We start from the raw sequence: 23873 nt of genomic DNA on the forward strand, positions 1-23873 counted from the left end.
TGGTAACACACAAGGTATGCTAGCTTAGCATATTTCCATGTCTAAGAACAGATGGCAAAGCCAATCATTGTGTTGATCGGGCTGTCACATTGTGAGTCAGTCCTAATACCTGTTAAGGATATCATTTTCTAGAGAGGATTTTCAATATCTTGATGTGGTTTATAAAACCAGAGGGTCTACTGGGGTGTCTTTAAGGTAAGCCAAGACTCTGGAAGCCGTGAAGTCTAGTTGCCTATGTGGAGACACTGGCCCAAGGTCACAAATTTTGAGTCCTGTATTTTCCAAGTGAAATTAAAGTTATTTTCAGACTGAGGCATTCTAGGAAACATTTACCATATTTTTCCTCGACCCCAAATCTCCCACTGTAACACATTTTGAAGTTTTGCTGTGGACCTGACGTGAACTGAAACAGAACATTAGAACCATTGCAATTTCTTGAGAATTAAAACCTGTGTTCCAACCATTATGCTGCATTCTGCAAGGTTAAAACTTAAAGCCATCTGGCCTTAGAGGAATGGGAAATATTTTTGTACTAGCTAAAAAACTAAAGCAGGAAAAATAGCAGATATCATACTTTCCAAAATCTGTGATTCTCTTTTCCTAAAGTAATGATCAAATTTTCTTTTACGCAGATATCATTTTCCAAATATTAAACACTTCTGAACTTTCTGGTTAAGTACAAGCAAAAAGTACACCCTAAAACTGGGCAAGCTTTTTGTTTTCTGCTTTTTCCTTTCATTTAAAGAATACCGTGGGCTTTTACGACTCTGGAGTTGCCTGAACACAAATGTACGAGCATCTCCAATCTTTAGGCAAATTCCTTTGACTTTCATTATAGCAAAAACAGTATTTAGTGCATGAAATTCCGTGTTGTTCAAAACAACTTTCTAGGTGAATAAGACAAGACTGGTAGTTGAAGATATACCTTACAGCTGATCCAGGTTTATCTACAGAACCTGCTGTGAAATGAATGCTCTCTGTCTGAAGATGCGGTGGATCAGATTCACTATGTCATGCTCAGATTTTACAATACTGGAGCTGGCAGAAACTGATGCAACTCGGTAAGAAACCAGTTTCTTCCTGCTACCAGGTATCTTAAAGAGAATTAATATGTCAAGAAGAGGAGAATATTTTACCTCAGCTGAAGTTGATAAAACCAAGGGGTGTGTGGATGGTTAGTAGGAAAGGGGTAGCTAGAAAAGAAAATTGGAAGATACGTGTATTTTGTTTTGGTTGGTGTTATAAAGTGAAATTACTCTGAGGTAGTGTAACACTTGGCCTGGGTGTTCCTGACAGTCTTTGAGTTTATGCAATGAGTGTAGCAGTGACAGCTTTGTCTTGCTGAGTTACTGGTAAGCCAATATGGGTATGATTTTTGAAGCATGAGCTTTCTCATCTGCAAGTTAAACATATAAGGCAATTGTCTAGTACCTCCTTGTAGTTGGTAGAAGGAGATAGCACCTCTTTAGGTCAAAGCATTCCTCTCCGGGATTCTGGGGTGGCTGGAATGAGTTGCTAAATAGCTCAAGTTAGGCCGTCCAAAACACAGTCTACATCTATGATTCAACAAAATACTTGTAATCAATAGAGAACAAAAATTCTTAAATTAAACATATACTTAAATCTTTTGCTGACTGGCAGATTTGCCTTTTGCCTGAAGTCAATAGGAGCTTATTTCCACATGAAGCACTACTAGTCAAAACAGTGCTGCTATCTCTACCTTGTTCCTACATGAAGATTAAATAATAAGATTGAAGGATTCTGGAAAAGAAATCCAGCCCTTTGGCTGGGAGAGGCTGCCAGCTCCAGTACATCACTCCATGGCACGCCAAGTGGTATCTGAGGTCTCAGGAGGGTGAGTGTTCATCTACAATACTAATCTTTTCCTTCGCTATTCACGAAAGCAGGATAATCTTCTGAAAGCAGTAATCACACAGAGCTGTCAAATCTCATGGGCTAGCTCTGAGGCTGAGACTCGTTCCTAACACAGCTCTGTACATCCCTGATGCATTCGTGCAGCGCTGCGGTGGGGTTTTGCTCCTGCTCCCTGATCTCGGTGTCTGCTGACCTTATGGACTTGAACCAGGTGGAGGAGGGCTCCTGTGTGCAGTGAGCTGTGTGGTTTAGGGGGGTCCTCATGTTGAAGGGGTCCCCGTTGGAGGACAGCCCCACGGCTCCTTCCCCAGTCCACAGCACTGTCTCATAGATCAGACAAGGAGTTCTAAAGGGGTCCTGAGAAGTAAAATTAAACTTCATTGCAGTGTTCAGTAAACAGGCCAGCTGAGCCTTCGTTCTCTCCTTTGTAATTTTCACTTTATAGTCCTATGTATGTATGATTATGTCGATGCTCCATTGCAAAGTAAAAAGAGTATTCGCTGCCAAGTTTAGCAAAACTAAGTACTGAATTGCCATTCCAGTTGCGATGTGACTGTAATACTCGCTGGCATAGCAAATGGTGCACCTGGGAGGCAAGTAAGTGGTCTCTTAAATTACAGTATCTGAAGTAAGAGTAACTGCTTTGGTTACCATTATAGCAGACAAGAACAATGCTCATGTACTAGCATCTGGATTGGAATTAAAATATCTGTAGATGTCAAAGACGAGTCTTCTGCAGTCTATTTGGAAAGTTCAATCATTCATTAAATATTTGGTGGCAACAGCAAATTACTTCGATAAAATTCTTTGATAAAAAAGATAAAATTCCTTCGGATTTTGGAATTTATCTTGAGACATTACAAATCTTTGAATTCTTTTGTTTCCATTGTTTCTGCACCCCGTGAGGGCAGTTTCCTTTGACTTTGAAGCCCTGTTCATGACTACAAAGAGCAAAAGGACTAAATGTCATTTAAAAGTAATTTAGCAAAACTCGCCAACAGCACAGCCTTAGTAGAATTTGAGAGGAATGTGGGAGCAGTAATAGCCTTAAAAAAAAATAACAGTAGGTTTTAGCAATTGGAGAATCTGCAAAAACATTTGAGAGTTGAACATGATCCGTCCTTGCAGTGTTGAATTTTTGCTCCCATCTTTTTTTTTTTTTTTGGAAACCTCATAGGAGATTTTTCAAGAAAAAATTGATAAAAATATTTACTTAAGAACTGCCTTGAAGACCACTCCCTCTCTAGAGTTATCATTTTCTTTTCTGCTTTTCCTGGCTGTTTTATCTACTTTAAAGTAATTTTGTTCACAGAGTATAGAATCCTATGCCAAATTTATAATTCGCATATCATTTATGATTACAGTGGTGTGGTTCATTTGTCTTGCTAAAAGAATTATCTGGAGTGACCTTCCTAAAAAAGTGCCTGTCAGAGTTAAAGAGGTCATGCTTTCAAAGTGTTTCCATGAGCAGATTTATACTGGGAGGGGTTGATATTTCCACTGCCAGAACCTGTCCTATTCTCATTGCATTAAGAAATAAATAATTGATTTTCAGTGAAAAGATTTCTCAGATTCCAAAATTAGTATTGGAGGAGGATTAATATATATTTGCACACAGTTTTAAGCAATAACAGAACTGTCACCTTTGTCTTATCCGAAGAGTGAGCACCCAGATGTCTGCAAAGGGAGATTCCTCACTCACCTCAGTAAAAAAGAGAAGAAAGAGCAGGTGAATTCTTTCATTTGGGTTACATTCTGATTTATTATTATTTTTTTAATTTCCCAGCACTTAATTATTTCTTTTTCTATTTTCTGTTTAGTTATTTACTTAATGATTTCATGCCTTTAAAAATACAGCCCTGAGGTCTTCCATCATTCTTGTCATCACAGTTGTGAGTTGAAAAGTACGGTATTCTGCCTTTCTTAAAATAAGCCAATCTGGATTATGTCCTGTGCTAATAGTGCTATGTCAGATCATGCAAAAAGTTTGTGAGACTTGATAATATTCAGAAATATACTTGATAATATTCAGAAGTAATTTCCAAAAAAAAAATAAAAATTTGTGGGGTAAAATCCAATTTCTGATGTATAAAACTCTTTGCTTCTGAAATATTTAGTAATGCATTTTACCGTTCAGATATGGTGTTTTCTGCTGTCCTGATGTGAAGTTTTAGGACTGAAGAATCCAGTGTTTTCACAGTGATAGAGCTCAGCCTAATACACTATTTTTTAAGCGATGTTTTCAATTTTATTACCAATGACGGTGATAAAATTTCATTAAGGAATAGCATTGATGAAATGCTGAATAAGGCATAGTGGGCTACAATTATTCTAAGTTGTAAATTTGCCACACAAGAAGGTAGGCTGAAAAGGGTTATAATATCAGCATCTAATGTTCATGCCAATAATGGTCGCCTCCTTTTTTTTCCCAGTCGGAGTCAGGAAAGTAGCCTGAGAGTCTGGAGTGGAAATAACCAGCAGAAATTAGCTGCAACATCAAACCTAGCGGGCTTTGCCTTGTCTCGGGGAGCTTACTGACATGCAAGCTCAATCTTCTTCTGAATCCTTACGGGATGTGATATGGATATGTACAGCACTTCTACCCTGTCATCCTCTCTGCCTTGATTTCATTGGTAAAGAAATTGAAGTGTATGTGCTAGAAGGGAGGCAAAGTGCCCTCCAGCCAGGTCTGCAGTACAGATCAGGGGACCAGGATGTAGGGAAGCCATGTGGGGTACTTCTGCTGCTTGGCCTGTGTGCAGGATCTCTTTTTCCATATGCATTAACTGCTCCAAAGATATGTCTCCTTTTGTTACAGGTAACTGGTGTGCTTTTCAGCATGAGAAGCATTCAGTGATCTGTCTTTGGTAGCTGGGACCCAATTCTCTTTTCCGTGTGTGTGTGTTTGTATAAGGCTCTGGAACTGGCCCTAGCCAATTACACAGAACAAGCAAACACGACCTGGGATGGTGTTGTTCCAGTCCCAAATAAAGTTTACGGGAGTTCTCCCTACATTTCAAGGATAGCAGCGTTGGACCTGCAAAACAGCTCATTTGGTTAGACCTTGCCAGAATAAGATGTGCTGGCAGTACATACCTGTCACACAATCACAAGAAGAGTCAGAACAGAAAGGCCAAGAAAGCTGCCCTATCCAGTCTAATATAATGGAGATAAGACTTAACCTTTTGGTCCTTGTTGTCTGCTACAGGGTTCTCCCTTGTATCTGGTAACCTCCGAGTCCGGGCTGGGACATCTCTACTGCTGGTAGGCACATCTCCTGTGCATCTTGGACCCTCCTACACAATGTCATCCAGAGTACCCAAAGAAGCACTGTGTGAAAGGCCTCCTCAGTCCAGCACATGACTGAGGACCTGCCACTGAGGGTGGTGAGGCACGGGAACAGGTTGCCTAGAGAAGTTGTGGGCATGTAAAAGTCCAGTCTGAGTAATTTCATTCACGCAGACTTCTTGAAAATGTTAAAACCTACCAGTACGTGCTGTGATGGAATGGAAGAAGTTGTGTAACTTAGCATAGTCTTTCATATGATGGAAAAACAATGCGATAGCAATGTAAATCCACCCAAAGATTTTGTAAGACTTGCAGTTTCTATGCTCTTTAAGCACTATTTAATTAGAAGTTGATGGCAATGTTCTGCATTAAGTAGAAGAAACGGGTAAGCAGTAGTTTGGTTTGATAGTGGTTGTCTGAGGTAAGAGCACAGAGTGAAAAATGCTCCTCTCTGTTAACTAACAGGGAAATCAATAGTGCCTTTTCTCACTGGCACAAGTGAACTCTAAAGAAAATCCTTATGCAGCCTAAACTTTCCACTCTGTGCCACTTACACAGAGCCTGTTGCTGTTTCAAGATCTGTTTTGCTTCCTCGTGGACATAAGTGAGAATACCCCTTCTGCTGTCCCTTCTCTAGGGAGAATTGGATCACCTTCTTGCCTGTCCTGCCAACAAGTGGGGGGACATAGCTCCCTTCCCTTGGAAAGATCATTCTCTCTGGGCTAAAGGAAAAAGAGTAAACTGGCAGCAGCAGCTCCTTGTTATGTCTCACAGAGTATGAAGATAAATTGGGTAGATGGTAGGCTGGCTTATTTCATTTTCCTTTTGAAGGTTGAGGAAGTTGTCAAACTGTTCTCCTATCCCAGGAGAATGGGGGAGAGGGGCTCAGAGAGAGACTCATTTTCCCTGAGATTTCTCATTTTCCCTTAGAAACTGGGAAACTGTAGCCACTCAGTACCCCATCATTGTGTCAGGACAAGTCCTTCTGGTATCAGAAGAACTGTGCAGACATGGAAATATATACTGAGCTGAAAAATCTGTTTTAAAATGTTTGACAAGGAGAGCACTGCTACCATGCTTTTGCAAAACTAAGTACTGCCACCCATCAAATTTGTTGTAAGCTGGGTATACAAGAGTGGCCACTGAGAAGATATCCTTTGTTTTTTGGGAGATTTCCTGATTTGTCTGTCGTCAGAGAGCACATGTAATCTTGTGCATAACTACTTGAGCATAGAGTCCTGTAGACTGCAGTGTGGGTTGGCAAGTAAGTGAAAGATGTACTTACCATGTTCTGTAAGTAATTCTGGTACCTTCATTGTTCTTTGTTAAATGGAATGTGCAGCTTCCTAGGTAATCTGAGAGAGGCATTCCCACTGTCTACTTTATAAGTAAACAGTATCAAACGGTAACAAAGATATAAATTAGTTTTATAGAAATAGACTTGTATAATTTGGGATTCATTGAGTCTCTTGCCATTTCACCTTGATCTAGATGAAGCTCAGATGAAGCTTGTTGCCAGTTTGTAAGAGTAATGCGACCCAGTCAAGTAGGACTGAGGGTACCTTGTAAAGCCTTGCGTGACATAGGTAAATGTTAATTAATGTTATAGCACTAATATTTATGATGAACTTTAGTTTTTTATGTTAGTTAAAACTTTGCTACTACATGGTGTATACACAAAGTCACTCTTCTAGAAATATTTTGCATAGCTTGGGCAGCAAAAATAAAACATGAAATGTAATATCACCTTTTTGTACAAGCGTGAAGAATTGACTTGATCAGTCATGGGTAAGAATATCTTTTTTGCTTGAACTCCCAGGTCTAACACAACCACAGAAGCAAAAGGAAAGTAAAGCAGATATTTTTCCTTGCTTTAGTCTTGACAGTATAGCTTCACATCTTATTTACGGCATATTGCAGAGTGTGAGTCACTTTCTTTAAGATGGATAAATGTCAGGAGTGTGGGTGTACCTGCCCTTCTGCCTCCTGCTCTGGTCCCTTTGGCCATGTTAGGGAGCATCCTCAGGTGCTGGGTTGAGATTCTGGGCTTGTGGTTTTCTCCATCATGAAGTGAAACTGCATCTCAGCCTGAACAGGAGTGCCCTGAGGCTGGGGTACCTGCTCTTACCAGCAGTGGCTAGCCAACATCTCAGGAGCCTCACAAAGCTACTGAAGTTCATCAGATCAGCTGAACTGAAGTAGCTACTCATTCAAGTGCTCTTGCACTGTCAGGATGCGTTGTAAATATACTGATCTAAACTGTCAGGTTCATAAGCTAGCACATTTTGTCTTTGTTTTGCTGCAGCATAACCAAATGAGGTGGCTCTTCAGCAGCCAGGCCTGGCTCAGGCTGTGACTACGTTGCCCTGGGGCATGGTCTGGGTGCAGAGCAGCCTCCTCCCTGCCAGGAGACCCAACTGGGATGGGAGCCTTGGGAAGATCCTGACGCTTCCTGAGCAGCACTGTCTGGGGGGACCAGAGGCCATGGTGCGTCCCCTCAAGTGTAGGAACAGCCACAGTGGTCACATGTGGCAGGCACATGTTACTTTCTGAAAAGTATTTTAAATACAAGCATCCCTTGTATTTATGATATATACATATATATATAGTATATATATATATACATGAAGCCATGCTTGTTCTTCATGGGGTATTAGCACCTGCTTTAGGGACAGTGGTGTCTGTCTCCACAGCACTTACAAGGCTTCCTAAAATCGTGAGAGAACGATGCCATACAAATGAGAACAGCAGGGGTTGTTCGTTATCACAGTGGTACTGGTAGGTGAGGTTAGCTACCAGCCTGGTGGAAAAGAACCCTCCTTGTACAAGACGATGTAACTTTATCCTACATCACTCTCTTCCATGTTCAGGCCTGTTTGCTACCTTTCTGTGGAGACCTGGTAAATACATAGCAGGTTAAAACAGGTACTAACTTGTTACATGGTGTTACAAGTTTAATAGTTTTCTTTATTGTTACTGTTGATTTAGTTAGCTACTTTTGTTTGCTAATGAATAAACAGGGTGCATTGGGAACCCTGTGGGCTGTCCCCAAGCTCACATAAGGTCAGAGAGTAACTCAGTGTGCTTGTAAATTGGCATTATGAGGGGAAGTTACAAGGTCTCCATCCTTATATTACCTGTTTTTCCTACTGTTCAACCTGTACCAACCACGTATTCTCATTCTATCAATACTACTTTGACAATGCACCAGTCTAAAGATATATTTTTTCATTTAAACTGGTGCTGCATTGCAGATATGAATAGGCATGCGAACACACACATGCAGCTGCTTCAAAATTTCATGTTGATATCCCCACAGGCAAAAAAAAAATAAAAAAAATCCTGAATAGGCAGACAGATTTCTTCAGAGTCTACTGTATCGTGTGCCACACTGATTTCTGTTGAGTTGTACAGATTCCAGGATTTAGAAAACAGATCAAGATCCAACACAGTATAAACCCACATGATAGCTCAGATGAATGTTTTTTGGCTTGTGGAGTTTGAAAATCTATGGTGGCTGTCAGAAGAGCCAATAAATTCTTTGTTCTTGGCTTTAGGTTATATCAAAATGCTATTGGCCAGGTACATGTCTGTTTTCTGGAGTCTATCTTTTGTACAGAGGATATGTATCGATACAGAAAATGTCTTCTGTAAAGAAGAAAGGTCTGTGAGAGGGTCTGCGGTGCAGTTGAGGGTGAAGGAGCAGATCTGGCTGTTTACATGGGGACGAACACTAAGTGATTTAATAGCCTTATTGAATTCAAACTGGAATGAGCAAATGGGAGAGAGTTCAAATCCGGTGGTAAGGTCAGGAGGAAACAAACATTCCATGCTACTTTTTGCACTCAAAATGTGGGTCCTAATTTATGAAGCAAGATGCTTAAATAAAAACATGCAGTAACATTCTGATTATTAATGTGTTTTCTTCAACAGCAGCATACTGCAAGCTGACCTTTCAAGCATCTTGTTATAATTTTTTTTTCTGTTTCTGTATTTATTTCAAGTATAATCATGCTGATTTTATGCCAACATAATGTAAGCCTAAGCAGCTGAAGGTACACAGATCAGTAGGCTATTGAAAGCTTTTTGTGCAGTTTGTGTTAGTGAGGGCAAAGAAGATATATTTTTTTCTATTTTGAGGGTTGCAAAGGCAGTGTGTTGTCTCAAACAGGTCTGTATGGCCAATCCTGGGCTGTGTTATACAGCAGCACAGTTTCTATGACAGAAAACTACAAGGACAGCCATGCCTTGGGGTCTCGACCTGGCTGGTGGGCTGCTGCTGGGACAGCCATTTGCTGGAGTAGCCAAAAACGATTCACCACCCTCTGGTGACTGCCTGGGTGCAAAGGGAACCGGTGGTGTTCAGGGGGCACAGTCACCTTTAATGTCATACTGCAGCTGAAATATGGCGTCTGCTGTGACACAGAAGGTGAATAAAAGTCCTTTTCCTCCTATTCCCTTCAATTTATTGTTATATTCTTTTGTGGTGCTAATAGGTGTTTAGTTCCTCATTTTCCTTTGTACAGCAGTTGTTCACTGTTTATGTGAGTCTTTCGGGGCTGAAGAGGGAGCAGTTACCACAAAGCTGTGGGACTAGAGAAAAACACTGAAGAGAAATAGGAAAATATATGACGCTCGTGAACGCAGTTAGAAACCTAAAGCTGATGACAGCTGAGGCAGACTGCGTTCCTGCACAGCTTTTCCCCTTGACGCACTCCTGAGTCCTGAGGATGGAGAGCATCAACAAGGGACGTGAAAAACACGAGGCTTGTTCAGAGGCAAGCTAAACTGAGTCATTTCTTTATTCCTGCAGAGTTACTGCGCCGCAGGTTCTCTAGTGAATATAAGATATGGGTACAGGGCTAAGTTAGCTGTTTTGGTCACAAAGATGGCACGCAGTCATCTGGAGAGCCTTCCAGTATACACAGCCTGTAGCTTAACCAACCCAAGCAGTTGAAACGATGCTATGGACTTGCTTTATGCTAAAATCAAGGTGTGAACCGGCATTTTACACCTCCCCTTGGGCACCTGGGTTTTGTAGGCCGAGAGCCCTCTGTGTGGGGCCTCAGGAGCCGCAGCAGCGCCTTGGTTGGCAGCTGGGTGAAAGCGGGGTGGCGCGCATGGGAAGAAACCGCTGTTCCTTTAAGGGAAGAGACATTTCACTGAACTAAAGGCTTTGGCTGGAAATACAACCTTTGTCGACTCTCCTAGTCCAGCAGGCAGAGTTGTTTGTGTCTTTGAGATGCCAGCCCGTTAAAGGGGCAGCAGCAGTGCAGCGCGGTGCTTTGCTCATCGCTGAGCACAGCGAGGTTTCCCCTCTGTCTGTTCAGACCACAAACAGCGGGGTGAATCTAAATCGGTGGTGTGAGATGGTATGGTTGAAGCAGTTAGCTAATCTGGAACGTATCCCTCTTCTTTTCTTGGGTGAGGTAAATGAGTTGGGCCAGTGCCTGTTCCCTCTCTTGTCCCCTTCCTTCTGCCCCCTCCTGCCCTCTCTCCTAGACTTCAGAGAGAGTTTTTTGTCAGGGTAGCCTGAAGTTTTAAAACCTCTTTACCTTGCATGGTCTGAAATGCTTCTTATCCTCTCATCCACGGTACAGTGAAAAAACAAGTAGGCACGTTTTGTAAAGACACTTTTAACAGGAGACGTGATGGACGGTTCTTACAGTTACTTATAGAGTTACCAGAAGATTTGAAAATAAGTAAGAACCTGAGACACGTAGGCATGCTCTAATTTATCAACACTTGGCATCTTAGTCATTTACCCTAGAGTTTAGGGTTTGGGTACAGGAGCTTACTCTTTTTTTTGTGTTATGCAACTGTTTGTATAAAACAGATAATCCAAGCAGAACCTGTTGATTTTCATTAGGAGCAATACTAGAAAACAATATGAAAAACCCTAAGGCTTTCTAGTTTGATAGCAGCTCTTTATTAGTTTGGAGTACTGCATTCTACGCTTTGTACTGACAGACATTTCAGATACAGAAATTACTGTTTTAATGTGCTTTTAAAGACTGCATATTGTTTTATTGTGTACTTTGCTGCTTGTTCATAAGAGAGTGTATGGGAGGGAAAGAGTGAAATAAATTTCCAGAGAAGTGTTTCAGGATACTGGGCATTTTTCCACTGAACATCTCTGTGGAAATCTGGAAAAAGTGTTATTTCAGTTCTCTACAAGAAAATAATGCTCTCACTGTACTTCTCTTTCCCACCATCAATAAACTTGAGAAAATTCTTCTGTAATTATTAACCAGGAGAAAAAAATTGAGCTTGTTTTGGAAAGAGCAGCTTTAGGAGTTTATTTGCTTTTAAATAGAAGTTTAAATTGGAAGTGTGAACTGTGGATGGTATTTGTACTATTGTCTTCTGTTTTGCTTTCATATAGAAGACAGTTTTAATGTTTTGGAAAAGACTTGGAAGAGGACAATTTTAACTCTATCATTGCATCCTATGGATATTCTTTGCATTTCTCCATTGCATGCTTCTCTGCATAGCCTGCTATGTAGCCAGGCTACAGCCTGCGTACCTTCTGTACGGATCGGACTGGCAATAATAATGTCCCTAATGGACTTAAAAGATCTCTGGCTCTTTTCCTGTTTTGGGCTATGAATGTTTTTTGAGAGAGGACAGTAAAAGGCAGGAAAGTTTAAGCTACTAAGAAAACTAAGCTGCTATTAATTTATATTGGTTTCTGATGCTTATTGATAGCTATATAACAACACTGCATCACCAATGGAAGTTTAACACACCAATGTTTATGATGATTATTTTATTGCTGCATCTGGCATTTTATACTCTGTACTTCTGAAAAAAATAGCATGATCCTACTTTCAGTGGGGTTACTGCAAATCTGCCATTAGTTTTTGTGGGAGTTCATGCCCTCAGTAAGAGAACTCATTGGGACAATTTTCAGGGTGGATTTTTGTAGTCCTGGAAACTCCTCTTGAAGTGGTTGGCACCAAATTAGTTGAAAAACAGTAGTAGTATAATTTAAAATTGAGACTGTAGTTTATTTCGTAATAGCACAGTGTGTGCCCAGTTCCTAGGGGAAAATACTCTTGCAGCAGTTGAAGAATGCGGTTCATGATCTCCTTCTTCCCAGGGACAGATTCGGTGGCTCCACCCTGCCCCATCGCTATAAATGGCCATTGGACTTAAGGGAATTAGAGCAGGCAATGAACTAAGCAAAGGCAGGTTCATCCGCAGCTGACATTGTCACCACTGGGCATGAAGTTCATAAAATGGGTGACCTTGAGCTGTTTTCTGTTGCTTCATTTGGGACACAGGGAGGGCTTGGCACAGCGGAGGTGGTGGTGGCCGGGCTGGGCTGGAGCAGCTTGGTTCAGGGGACCAGAGGAGGGACTGCAGCTGAACAAACACTCTGCCTTGGGAAAGGTGTTGGCAAGTTTGCTACAAAACCTGGTGTTTCATCAAGCAGCTGTGGAGGTGGCTGCTTATAAGTGTGTTCATCATCTCCCTGCTCCCTTGCTGGAAAAGGTTAGAGCTCAGAGAAAAGCATCAGCTCTCGGCAGCCACGGAAAGTGGTATTTAAGGGTGGAATTCATCTCATTCAACATCTACGATTTAGTTGCACTGTAGACTTGTGCCTCTGAGCTAGCCTGGCCACCATATGATCCCTGCCTGTATGTGAGGGAGTGTGCGGGGAAAATACATTTCTGGGGTTCCGTTCTTCTCTCTGCAAACCAAACAAAAGGGATTGCTCCCCCACAAGTTCCTGTTTCTCACCGCAGATTGGAACTAGTACTTACAGTGCCTAGGTTAGGTACAGGTGCCTCTATTTTGAAGGGAGTCCTACTGTCGGTCTGATCTGCCCCTGAGCTGAGCGGTCAGCATCTGAAACATCCATCATTACTGCACACTTCTGCAGCTGGTGACTTTAGTTACTCTGCCAAACGGAAAGGGTAAAACTTCCTGAAGTCTACAGGATTCCTGAAGGAAAAGCTAATTCATTCTATAACAAATGATGCATGGGTAATACTAATAATAATGTTAACAGCAGTAATACATTGTTCATCAGTTCTGTGCTGTGTGAGAAGTCATAGAGGAAAAGCCTTAGGAGTTTGTGTAATTTTTGTTCAGTGGAACGTTTGAATGTAGGAGTGTAATGAAAATAACATTCTATGGAGTAAAACATAAAAGTACATTTAACTGATGCTTCATTATTTTCTCAATTTCCATCTGCAAGCATTATTGGGTGTTGGTATCCATCTTTACCAAAACATCTCTTGTATATAATTAATTCAGCCAGGGTCATGTATTTCACACATTGTATTGATCCTGCAAGAGACTGAATGCTTCTGTGTGACCCAGAGCTGTATTAGGAGAAAACACCCCTAAGGCAAATTTCAGTTTGTGTCGCGTGGATAACTGTAGGGACTCCAACAGAGAGGTGCAGACCCAGCAGGAGCAGCTGGGAGGTGTTACCCCAGGGGTCTTCAGGGCTCCTTGGCCAGGGGTGATGAGCAGACACATGCTGCCTGTCCAGGCACTACTGCAGCACGTTGCTCCAGAGAGTGGCAGCAGCAGGAGTGTGCCTCTGCCCCGCCACAGCCGCTCGCCCAGGGCAAGGAGCTGAGCGCTGTCTGTGTCACTCCAGTAGTTGTAGCATCACACTTCACAGGAAGAATCGCCCTGGGCCTGAGTAAAGCAGAATAATAAAAATGTCTTGAAAATCATAAAGGGAAATTAAAAATCACATTTGAGTTTCTTTTCTTAGACTTCCATATAAGAGAATTTCACACAGGACATCTGCAGACATGTCTGTGAAGGCTTGAGCTTTGTGTGTTCCTTGAATACTGAGATTCACCTGTCCTCACCTATCTTCTGGAGATAAAGCTCCAGGAAAAAGGAAAATACCAAATGTCAAAGCTAACTTGTAAAAATTGGTGAAAAGTGGCAGTGTTAGAGATGCCTTTAAAATCAGTGTCTTTTAGAAATGTCCTGAGTTTTCAGTTTGGCCCCTTGAAAGTAGTTCTCATAGCTGAGCATATTTATTCAGTTCCATTTCTTGAATGGGATGCAGCTGTTGAATTCTTCATATCTGAATAAAGGCTTTAAGGGCTTTGTTTATGTTGTTTTTTTTTCCTGTCCCTTTCTGGTTCTGAACAAATGGCCACAACCAGTTAAAGGGAACTGTCTTACTGCAGCAAAGCTTATAAAGTCATCCTGCTTTGCCACAGTGACTTTTCTGAAGAACTGCACTCTTATGTGAGAATTTGTGATTATATTGAAGCACATCAGTGTAATATGCAAAAGAGAAGGGCAAATGACAGCGTTCTCCCAGTGCAAACAGCTCTTGTAGCAGGTCCCCAGAGATTTAGAGAACAAAGAGTACATCTAAGGAAATCAACTAAAATTCATCCACAGTCGTTAGGAGTACATTGCAATGATACTGAATTGCAGGAAGCTCAATAATCTGTCCTATTTCAAAATACAGGCTCATGACCTGATGGGTTTCCCATGAATAAGCCTTGCTATTATTAATGAGATGTATGAAATAATCTCCTTCAGGTCATTAACAAGCATAATGTGGATAAGAACTCTTTAGATCTCGTAAACCTCAAAATGAATTTGTTCTGTAAACCTTTATGTTAACAGAAATCTTTGACAATAGGCTGAAATGCTGTGATATTTTGATAGTAGCGTAGCTGGATAAAAGTTCAAAAGCAATATGCTGTGCTGCCCTGTGTATGGGGGATGGGAAACTCTTGTATTGCAATAACGTGAGACCTATCAGCAACTCTAATTTTTCAAGCAATTGTTGATTTCACAAGGATATTGCAGTGAAAGCTCTCTGTGTTTGCATGCCGTTTTTTAGAAGGAGCTTCATGCTGTCCCTTAAAACCCATAATGGTGGTTCCTTCTTTTTTTTACTGAGCCCTTCCTCATTAAATCTATAACGAAAAGCAAAACTTGGAAGAGGTTTGTGTGGATCTTTCAGCTGACTGATGTATATTTTAATTGCAGTATTAATAAGTTTGATAAGAGTAGCTGAACAGCTGCTGTGGCCACTCAATGCAGGCAGATTAAAATAATTGGGTGGGGGATGTCTGTTAGATTGCCATAAAAAATTTAAATAGGAGCAAAGAGCGTTTGGCAGTCACCAACAAAAGCTTATGGGGGAGAGATGAGAAGAGAGTGGGTAAGGAGAGACGTTGGAAAGCTCTCATGCTGTTCATTCATCTGAAAATAGTCTTGGTCTGTCTCTGAGTTTGTTTGTTTGTCTTTCAATCGGAGACTGCAGATGGAGACTTGTCCTTTCACATGCCTGAGGAGCAGGGCCTTGGTTACAAGCTTCATTGATGCCCGGGGTCACAATTTTCAGAAACAGCACTTGGAGCCTTGTAGATATTTGTGTGGTGTTGTGCACAGGCAGGTGCTGACAGCTCTTCCCTGATAGCTTTACGTGTTGTGAGAGCCGAGCAAGGCTCTCGCTGCCCCTCTTCTCACCAAGTGCTCCTTGAAGATCCAGTGCATCATTTTCCAAAACATCGTTTGAATCCGTAGCTCTGTGTGCGCTACTTTTGCCGGCGGGAGATGTAAACATGCCCAAAGATGGGAGTTTTTGCCATTGTGATTCAACCACGAGCAACGTATGGGCTGGAATGGCAGTTACACCTCTACCTAACACCACCGCTCACAGCACGTGGAGTATAAAACCTTTATAAAGGGAAAAAGCACCGTGCAGCTTTTATAAAAGCAAAGTTGTGAAGTGGGTATATTTTTCAGGATATCCCAGTGACTCAGAGTATGTTTGACGGGTTTCAAAGGTCTCAAACAGAGGGAAAAATAGAGTGTGCTCTTGTGCTCTTCACCCGTTCCTCAGAGATGACAGAAGCACTAGCACATCCGAGCAAAGCCCGTTTCAGGACTGGGAGTGCTCCTTCTTCCAAGCTTTTACCCATGTCCCCACAACGCCTCACAAGGCCTTCCTTTTCTAGAAACAGGGATTCTGCTGCTACAAGTTCTCTGTTTTAGTTTATCTCACAATATAGGTTTTTATTAGATCCTAATACAACTTGTCAGAGTACTTATGTTAGCTCTTTTGGAGCCATCAGTTTCTGCTAACAGCACTTAAAAGTATGAGATAAAAAGTGTGAGCTAAATACGTTTAATTGCTATCTACTGGCTTCCTGCATTTTATCAGAAAATGCATCTCTGAGACATGCAGACAGTCTCTGTGTGGGGTGTCTTGTGGCTACTGGGCCAGACAGTGCAGATATAAGTGCCTCTTTTGCATATGCAACTTGCTACCACTTCTATATTTTCACAGGTCTTAGGAACACATCAAATGTAAAGCTAAGCGAGGTGGTTGTACTTCTGTTACTTATTTTTGTTTTCGGATGAACTGTGTCACCAAAGCTTAACATGTATGTCTTCGAATGACTGTGGATGTCCACTTTCTCTCTGGGGCTCCTCAGTACAATTCAGAAGGATCCGAGAAAGACTGGAGTAGCATTTTCTCAGTTACTTTTAAAAAAAAAAATAATAAAAAAAGATGGAAGGTGTTTTTATTTAAAATACCACTGCCACTTCCCCTGGAAGCTATCCTGCAGATTTTTAATGCCCCAGGTTCTTTCCAATGAGCCTTAAGGGATGTTCATCCCTCGCAGCATGCTGCTGTCCCTCGAGGTGAAGGAAGGGGTCTGTCGCGAGAGCCCTTGCTCAGGGTGGGAAAGGTAGCCAAGCATGCCAGGCCCTTGAATTACAGCTCCCACGAGGCACACCAGTGGGGTTTTGAGTGAAAACATCTTCTTTCTTAGCTACAAACTTCTTTGAACTTTTTGACCAAGCCATACATTTTTCCACAGAAAACATATTTTTCATGACTGTTTTTTAAGACAGAACCCTGATTTTCCACTGAAAAAAAATGAGATTTTAGGTCAATTATATTTCTGAAGCTATTTTTGACAGTCCCTTGGGGCTTTTGTGGCCAGCTTTGGTCACTGGTGTAACAAGAGATCAGCCAGAGGAATTCTCGGCTGTGTGCTAATTTGGTTCTCTTAATCTTGCACCCCTCCGGGGTGAGAGTCAGGTCCTTGGAATTTTGCATAATTAAGAAGCAAATTAAAAAGTCACATACTGCTTATCTGTGAACGATGAAGTTACAATCTCAGAATCAGTTGATCGGTTTCCCGGTGAGAGTTTACCCCAGGCTCAGTTGTAAGTTTTAAGAGGAATATTTTTGAGTGCTCTGGGAAGAAATTAAAAAAAAAAATAACAGAATAACTTTATTTTTCTCCATTTTTTGGTGATCGGTTTTATTTTCTATAGCCTCTCCATATACTGTGAACATTTTCTGTTTATAACATAAGATTCAGTCCTGAGTAGCATTTTTTTTAAATACAAAGCTGTGCAGTACTGAAAAAAGTACTTTGAGATGGGAAAAAAGAAATCCCTAGATATGCTGACAGCTAGCACAAATGTATTAATGATGTAAAAATAAGATGTCCGTGTGTAGCTGGTGTACCCCAAAGGACCTTTACTATTTTGGTGAAGAGCACTGTTACTGACTGAATAGTCTGAAAAACCCTGGTTTAAAGCAGAACTCAGCACGTATCGCTGGACTGCTCAGTTTCTGAGAAGGAAACCCTTGCTGTCAACAAGTAGTTCCAATAAATATTATTATTTATTTATTTATTTTTAACCATGGTAAAAGAACTTAGCCTTGTCTGGAGCTCATAAATACAAAGGGGACAGGCTAAACTGGATTCTTGGCAGCCACTCTATTTTGTCTTCCTGCAGGTCACCAGAAAAGGTTGGGGATTTTGGTTGCTTGTTTGTAGAGCCTGGAAATGGCAGTTCATTCTTCTCGTGGCTCGAGTGAGTTTCTGAATGAGTATATCCCCGTTTCCAGATATGCAAATAACAGAGTTTTGTTCGTTAGAGGAAATTGAAAAAATAATAACACAAGAGTTATGTGGGCTGAAGAAACTTGTTTTTAAAGAAAGATGTCAAGTACCACAAACATACAGCTGATTAACAAACGTAGATGATTAGCAGGATGCTGATCTCTGGCTACAGCACTTTGAAGAGGAGAGATAAATTTAGCTTCAGCATTCCTCCTTGGTTTATGTTCGGTTGTAAGCACAGTCATTGACAGTACTTGTCTGAGAGGGTTATTCACTAGGACAGTTTTTCTTTGGAAATCTCGTTAACTGCCTTGCTTGGTGGTGACACCGTGGCTGTTCTTAGCACCACTCTGCTGTGGGTAGTGTAAAAAGACTGAAAGTGAAGGTGAGGAGCCACATGGTTTGAGGATGTGATGATGCCTAATGTAAGAGACGCTGAAAACCCTGAGACCTGTCCATTGACTTCTGTGGGCTTTGGGTAGGGCTGATGTCTGATGTCCACATGTGGTGATACCAGACTGGTGGCCACTATGTCCAACCAGAGACCTGTAGCAAATGCTTTGGACCCCCGGGTGCTGCCTTGGGCAGGTCAGTGGCTGCTCAGCCTGCCTAGATGTGGTGGTAATCAGAGGATTTGGGTGGATCTATGGGAAAAAAATTACACGGTGTCCCTTGATGTCACCATGACGTGTAGCCGGTGGCTTCTCTTTGGTGAGCGGTCTGATGGAGTGCTAAGCGGCATCAGCTGAGAAACACAGTTGTCACTCTGCACGGTTATTTGTTGAAATGCCACGCAGTGCAGAGCTGCAGTCGAAGTCATTGGTGATTCAGTGTTTGTTTTTCACAAAGCGCCTACGCTGCCTGCCCACGCACTATAGATGACAGCATTCTATATGGGGACTGCAAACGTGACAGACATTATTTATGAAGCAGTGGCTTTATCAAGTTTTGGTGTTTTGTTGTGCGTTTTTTTTTTTTTTTTCCTAGCAAATTGTGCAAAATAGCCTCTGCGTTGCTTGTGTTGAAGCCACGTTGTAAATACAGCTGGTTTGCTTGTTTGAGAAGAAAGTTTTTAAAGGTGTTCAAAAAAGTTGCAAGCTAACTGTGGGAAGGTCAGGCAGAGCACACCAAATGCTGCTCGCTGGGCTCCAAGGAGCAGCAGCAGCTGCTTCCAGCATTCCTGCAGCTCTTCCTAATAGGGAAAGCTTGCGCAGTTAAAGCCAATTTTGAGTTTGCACAGCCATGTGGAAGAGGGATTTTTGAGGGGAGACATGCCCCTTCCTAACCGCTCCTTCTGCTTGCTCTGAACAATTCCTCTGGAACAAGAAGTGGCGAGGTCAGTCGCAGCTTGTCTGCCTCTGTCGCACAGGCGCTGTGTGACACAGCTCTCAGCTGCGCTGGACTCCCAGCCTGCTTCCAGCCAGAGAAAGGAAAGATCAGATTTTCCCCCTAAGATTCATGACAGTAGAAGGGTCTGGCAGCCAAAGGTATCCGGGGAGTCGTAGCTGCTCCAGCTGGGCTCTTTCTCAGACACTCAGTACACTTTTTAAGGACAACTGCATTGCTCTTACCTTAATCTTATTTTACAAAAAGTCGTGGTTGGATTCAAACTCGTAATTCAGATCTGGTTTGGTCAAGTGCTGAAGGACACTGAAGACTCAAGAGAACTTAGTTAATGGGTAAGGAAACTGAATAATCTTATACAGGGCGTGGTAGACATAAGTGGGATGGAGAGTATGTGCTGAATGTGGTGGTTGTGGTGATTTGTGTTTTAATTTTTTTTTTTTGTGCTTTAACAAGGTTCAAAGGAAACAGAACAGCTTGACTCTGGGGAAAAGACTGGCACTACCTATCACTTGCCGGGCTCTGGAGATCCAGCAACAAATGGAGAGCCCTCAGATAGTTTATTTTGAGACTAGTTTCCTTGCATGTTTTCATAGTTAGACTAGGAGGAAAGAAACCATGAAACGAGAAGTGGCATTGCATTTTTAAACCGAACTGTATAATTATGCTGATTTCGATTTGAGTGGCTTCATCAGGTGGTGGCTTGCTTCGAAGTCTGTGGTGCTACGTTTGTTGTGTTCTGCTTTGTGTGTGTATGAAGACCCTAAACCAGGCATCTGTGAGCAAAATATCCCGGTCAGAAAGGCTTCTTGAAAGCTGATGGCAAGACAGTTACAGCTGCATAGGTTCAGTCTGGCAAACAAGTTTGTGTAAGCGTCAGGTTTTATGGACCTGGCTGTGGTGTTGCTGGATTTCTAAGTTTCAGTTAGCTGCACAGAACTAAGTGGAGAATAAGAGCTGTTCATCTTCTGGCTCAGCCCACGAGGAGCTTGTAACTCTAGCAATTGTTTCTGTTTTTCATAACAGTGGGAACTTTATGGGCTATTTTTCCCTCTCTCTGTCCAAAATAAATGTGCTGCTTAAAAACAAAGAAAGAAATCACAGACTCTCTGGCAGGCACGCAGTTTGAACTTGGGGTACCTCGGGCTGGAGGGGCAGTTTACAAAATGCACCTTTCTCCTGAGAATTGATGTTGCAGCACAGTGTCTTTATTTACATGGGTCCATTTTACATTTCTGGCTTTGGAATACCACATTTTTAATGAGCCTCCACATTAATAGACAGTGGGGAGAGCATCAACGTGCTCTTTAATGGTCTTTCCAGGTATACACGCCAATCCATCAACCTGACTTATAGCTATATATATTCAGTCAGACCAGTTTGTATAGTTCCAGTTCAGCTGAGGTGGTTTCTTAAAGCATTTAAAACTCTTACTTGGCATTTAATTCAGTGGCAGATCAGTAGATGCATATGTGCAAACATGGTATTTTTATATATTAAAAAAAAAAAGCTACAACTGTGCTTCTCAACAAGCTGAGGTAGTGATCTTTGCTGTGCATTGCACGAAGGCAAATACATAGAAAACAAAAAGTAATTATATTGATTAAAATTAATGAGTGGTAGTGATTGCACAGTCACCCCTTGGTACTTAAAATAGTTATCTAATTATTAGACTTCTGAATTTTCTGCACCTTCTGAACTTTTCCGTGGAGAATTATGTGTGTAGGGTCTTTAAGAGAGCAATAAAAACACTAAAACAGCTGCTGATGTGAGTAGGAATTTGATATCCCAGATCATAACAAACAAACAAACAAACAAAAACAAAAACAAAAAACACCTCCTCCTCACAAACCGCAATCCCAATGGATGGGTGTGGATTACCAAAGCATTGCAGCTGGCTTACTGGTGCAGGTTTGTGCCTGGGTGCCTGACATGCGCGTGTAGGACAGACAGTGTTCACATAAGTAAATGTAGTGGGAGAGATGAAATCAAAGTGAAAGTGTGGAGTGATTATGTAGCAAATGAAGCATAACCTACTAATCCCTAAAAGCTAATAGTTTACTTTCTACATGTTCAAAATACTCTTGTCCTTGCCTCCAAGTGGCTCTGTGCATGCTCTGTGTCACTAGCAGCTGAAATGGTGTTGATGTTACAAACTCATGACTTGAAGAAAACTCCCTTAAATAAGAAAATGGCTCATATAACACCTTTATTTCAGCACAGGTTAGAAGCTGATACAGTAACTAATTGTGGCACAATAACCTGAATAACAAACTATTTTTGAAGTGGAAGTGGGTAGTTCACTTGTACCTGGAGACAAACTTCAGTGAAATAGTATCCTCTCTGTGAGCAGCAGTATGGGTGAGAGAGCGTGGTGATCATCAGCCATGCCCACATTAGCTCTGAGAGTGGCCATTCATTCACCTGAAGAGCTTTGCAAGTCATTCTGGAAGGACCCAGCAGCCTCTGCCAGGGGTATGTATGGTAGTGGGAGCAAATGCTGGAGCATTCCATAGCCTCCTGATGAGGACACGGGCCTGATGAGGGATGGGGTGAAGCCTTGGTCCAGCTCCTGCACCAGCTGGATTAGAGCATGCTTGGTCCTGAGCCCTCCATTGTACCTCAATAACCGAGAGCTCTCGCCCTCTTGCTTCTAAATATAAATATTTGGAGATGCGTTGTATTTTGTTCCCATCGACTAAATCAACCCCCCCAGGCAAATAGCATGACTTTCCAACTAAACCTGGTACGTAGGTAAGCTGAGTGTCTGTTTTCCACATGTTCAACAAATCTCATTTTCCCTAGACCAAAAAATCCTTTCTTTAAGTAATGTCAGAGTTTATAGAAAAAAACTGTTTTGGACCACTTGAAACAATACAAATAGGGTTTTGTATTGAATTAAAGGCTTTACTACTGTTAGTCAAATCCCAGTCCTTGGAGTTCTGAAATTAATTATTTCATTTCACTTCATAATGAGATTAGAGCTGTACACTCAAGTCAGATAATGCAATTCCTCTGTATCTTGAAAGCTCAAAATCCAGAAGGTAAACTGAAATACTAACGTACATATTTTTAAATCTTGCATGCAATACTCGGGTTGATATGATTTTTGAATCTTTGGAAATGACTGTGTACGCTCTCTCATACGCGTTCTTTCTTTAAAATAGTAGGTCATTTACTTCTCTCTAAATTGTTAGGATTTTTTTATACCAAATATAATAGAAACAGATACCATTCCTAGTCTGTTCAAAGCATTTGCTGCAGTCAAATTATTACTTATTACTGGATGCAGAAATTGTTAACTTCTGTGCTGTAGTAGCAGAGATCCCATCAATTTTCCTTTATCCCTGTTTAAAACAAGCCAGAAAGCAGAAGGTGCTTTGTTCCTTGTTGTTTCACAGGGGCATTATCATACTACTCCGGGATGAAAAAAGCTACAAATAGGATGTATGCTTATATTTGTTTAATCCAAGTTGTTTAAGTGCATTTCTCGTGTAGTTTAGGCCTTACATTTTCTTATGCTTAATGTCAACCTTGTTAGGCTTAGGAAAAAGAGCAGTATTTCATATTCAAAATCTCATTTGAGGTCTTCACATTTAATAAGAACTTAACAGAGCACTGGTCAAGCATTGGAACAGGCTGCCCAGGGAAGCGGTGGAGCCCCAGTCTCTGGAGGTATTTAAGAGATGTGTGAATGTGTCACCAAGGGACATGGTGTAGTGGTGGGACTAGGAAGGTCAGTTTGATGGTTAGATTTGATGATCTTGAAGGTTTTTTTCCAACCTGAGTGATTCTATGGGTGCTTCTGTGAGTATGGTATGAATGGAAGTTCTGTAGTGCATCAATGTCTGCAGCATGTCTTCTGGCTGCGTGGTCTGCTGCATCGAGCAAAGATTACCATCAGGACTGAGCCCACCTACTTAGGGATTTGGGACAGTGGAAAACATGGGCAGAGCCTAGGGCTTGTTGCTCAGGTTCACAAGCAGGTGAACATGGGGCAGGAACATGTTTATGTTGGTAGCAGAAGCTGGAGCAGGGTCTATTCAAGGCAACTTTGCCACTAAAAATAATAATCATGAAGCTATTGTATCTGATTTTGGGTCAGCTGCCATTAGCTTACAGAGTTCACATTATTCCTGGTCAAGCAGGAAACTTTTTCTTATACTGGAAAAAAACATCACACCAATCTCTCAAAATATAATACGTGAACTGATGAAAGGAATAAATTTTATTCTCTTAATCAACCAAGGCTATCCTAGATCTCTTGTGCTGAGATTGCTGAAAACACTGTGGTGTTTTTTTCTTGTTTGTTTGTTTTGTTGTGGTTTTATTTTTTTTCACTTTGGTCTCAGGCGGTATAATTACTTCAGTGTAGCTTGTTACTGCATGCACGTGACAGTTACACATGTACTCTCAACCAGCAGCAAAATTCAGACTATTGCAATATGGCTTATTTCCTTTTCACTGACAAAAATACACAGAAATCTTTTCACG

At 41.5% G+C, this 23873-nt stretch overlaps 1 protein-coding gene across 4 annotated transcripts in view; it reads left to right on the forward strand.

The window, feature by feature from the left end:
* The window catches only part of ARHGAP6 (Rho GTPase activating protein 6), a 322686-nt gene that overhangs the window by 230222 nt on the left and 68591 nt on the right, over nt 1–23873 (forward strand). Inside the window, exon 1 of one of the 4 annotated variants that reach the window (XM_040533825.1) lies at nt 19347–19714. The exons of the other annotated variants lie outside the window; for them this stretch is intronic. The gene's annotated coding sequence lies outside the window, so the exon portion shown is untranslated. Of the gene's footprint in view, nt 1–19346; nt 19715–23873 lie in introns of those variants that run through there. 4 annotated transcript variants of the gene reach the window in all.

Source organism: Cygnus olor, chromosome 1, assembly GCF_009769625.2.
Source record: "Cygnus olor isolate bCygOlo1 chromosome 1, bCygOlo1.pri.v2, whole genome shotgun sequence".
In the NCBI taxonomy this organism is placed as follows: domain Eukaryota; kingdom Metazoa; phylum Chordata; class Aves; order Anseriformes; family Anatidae; genus Cygnus; species Cygnus olor.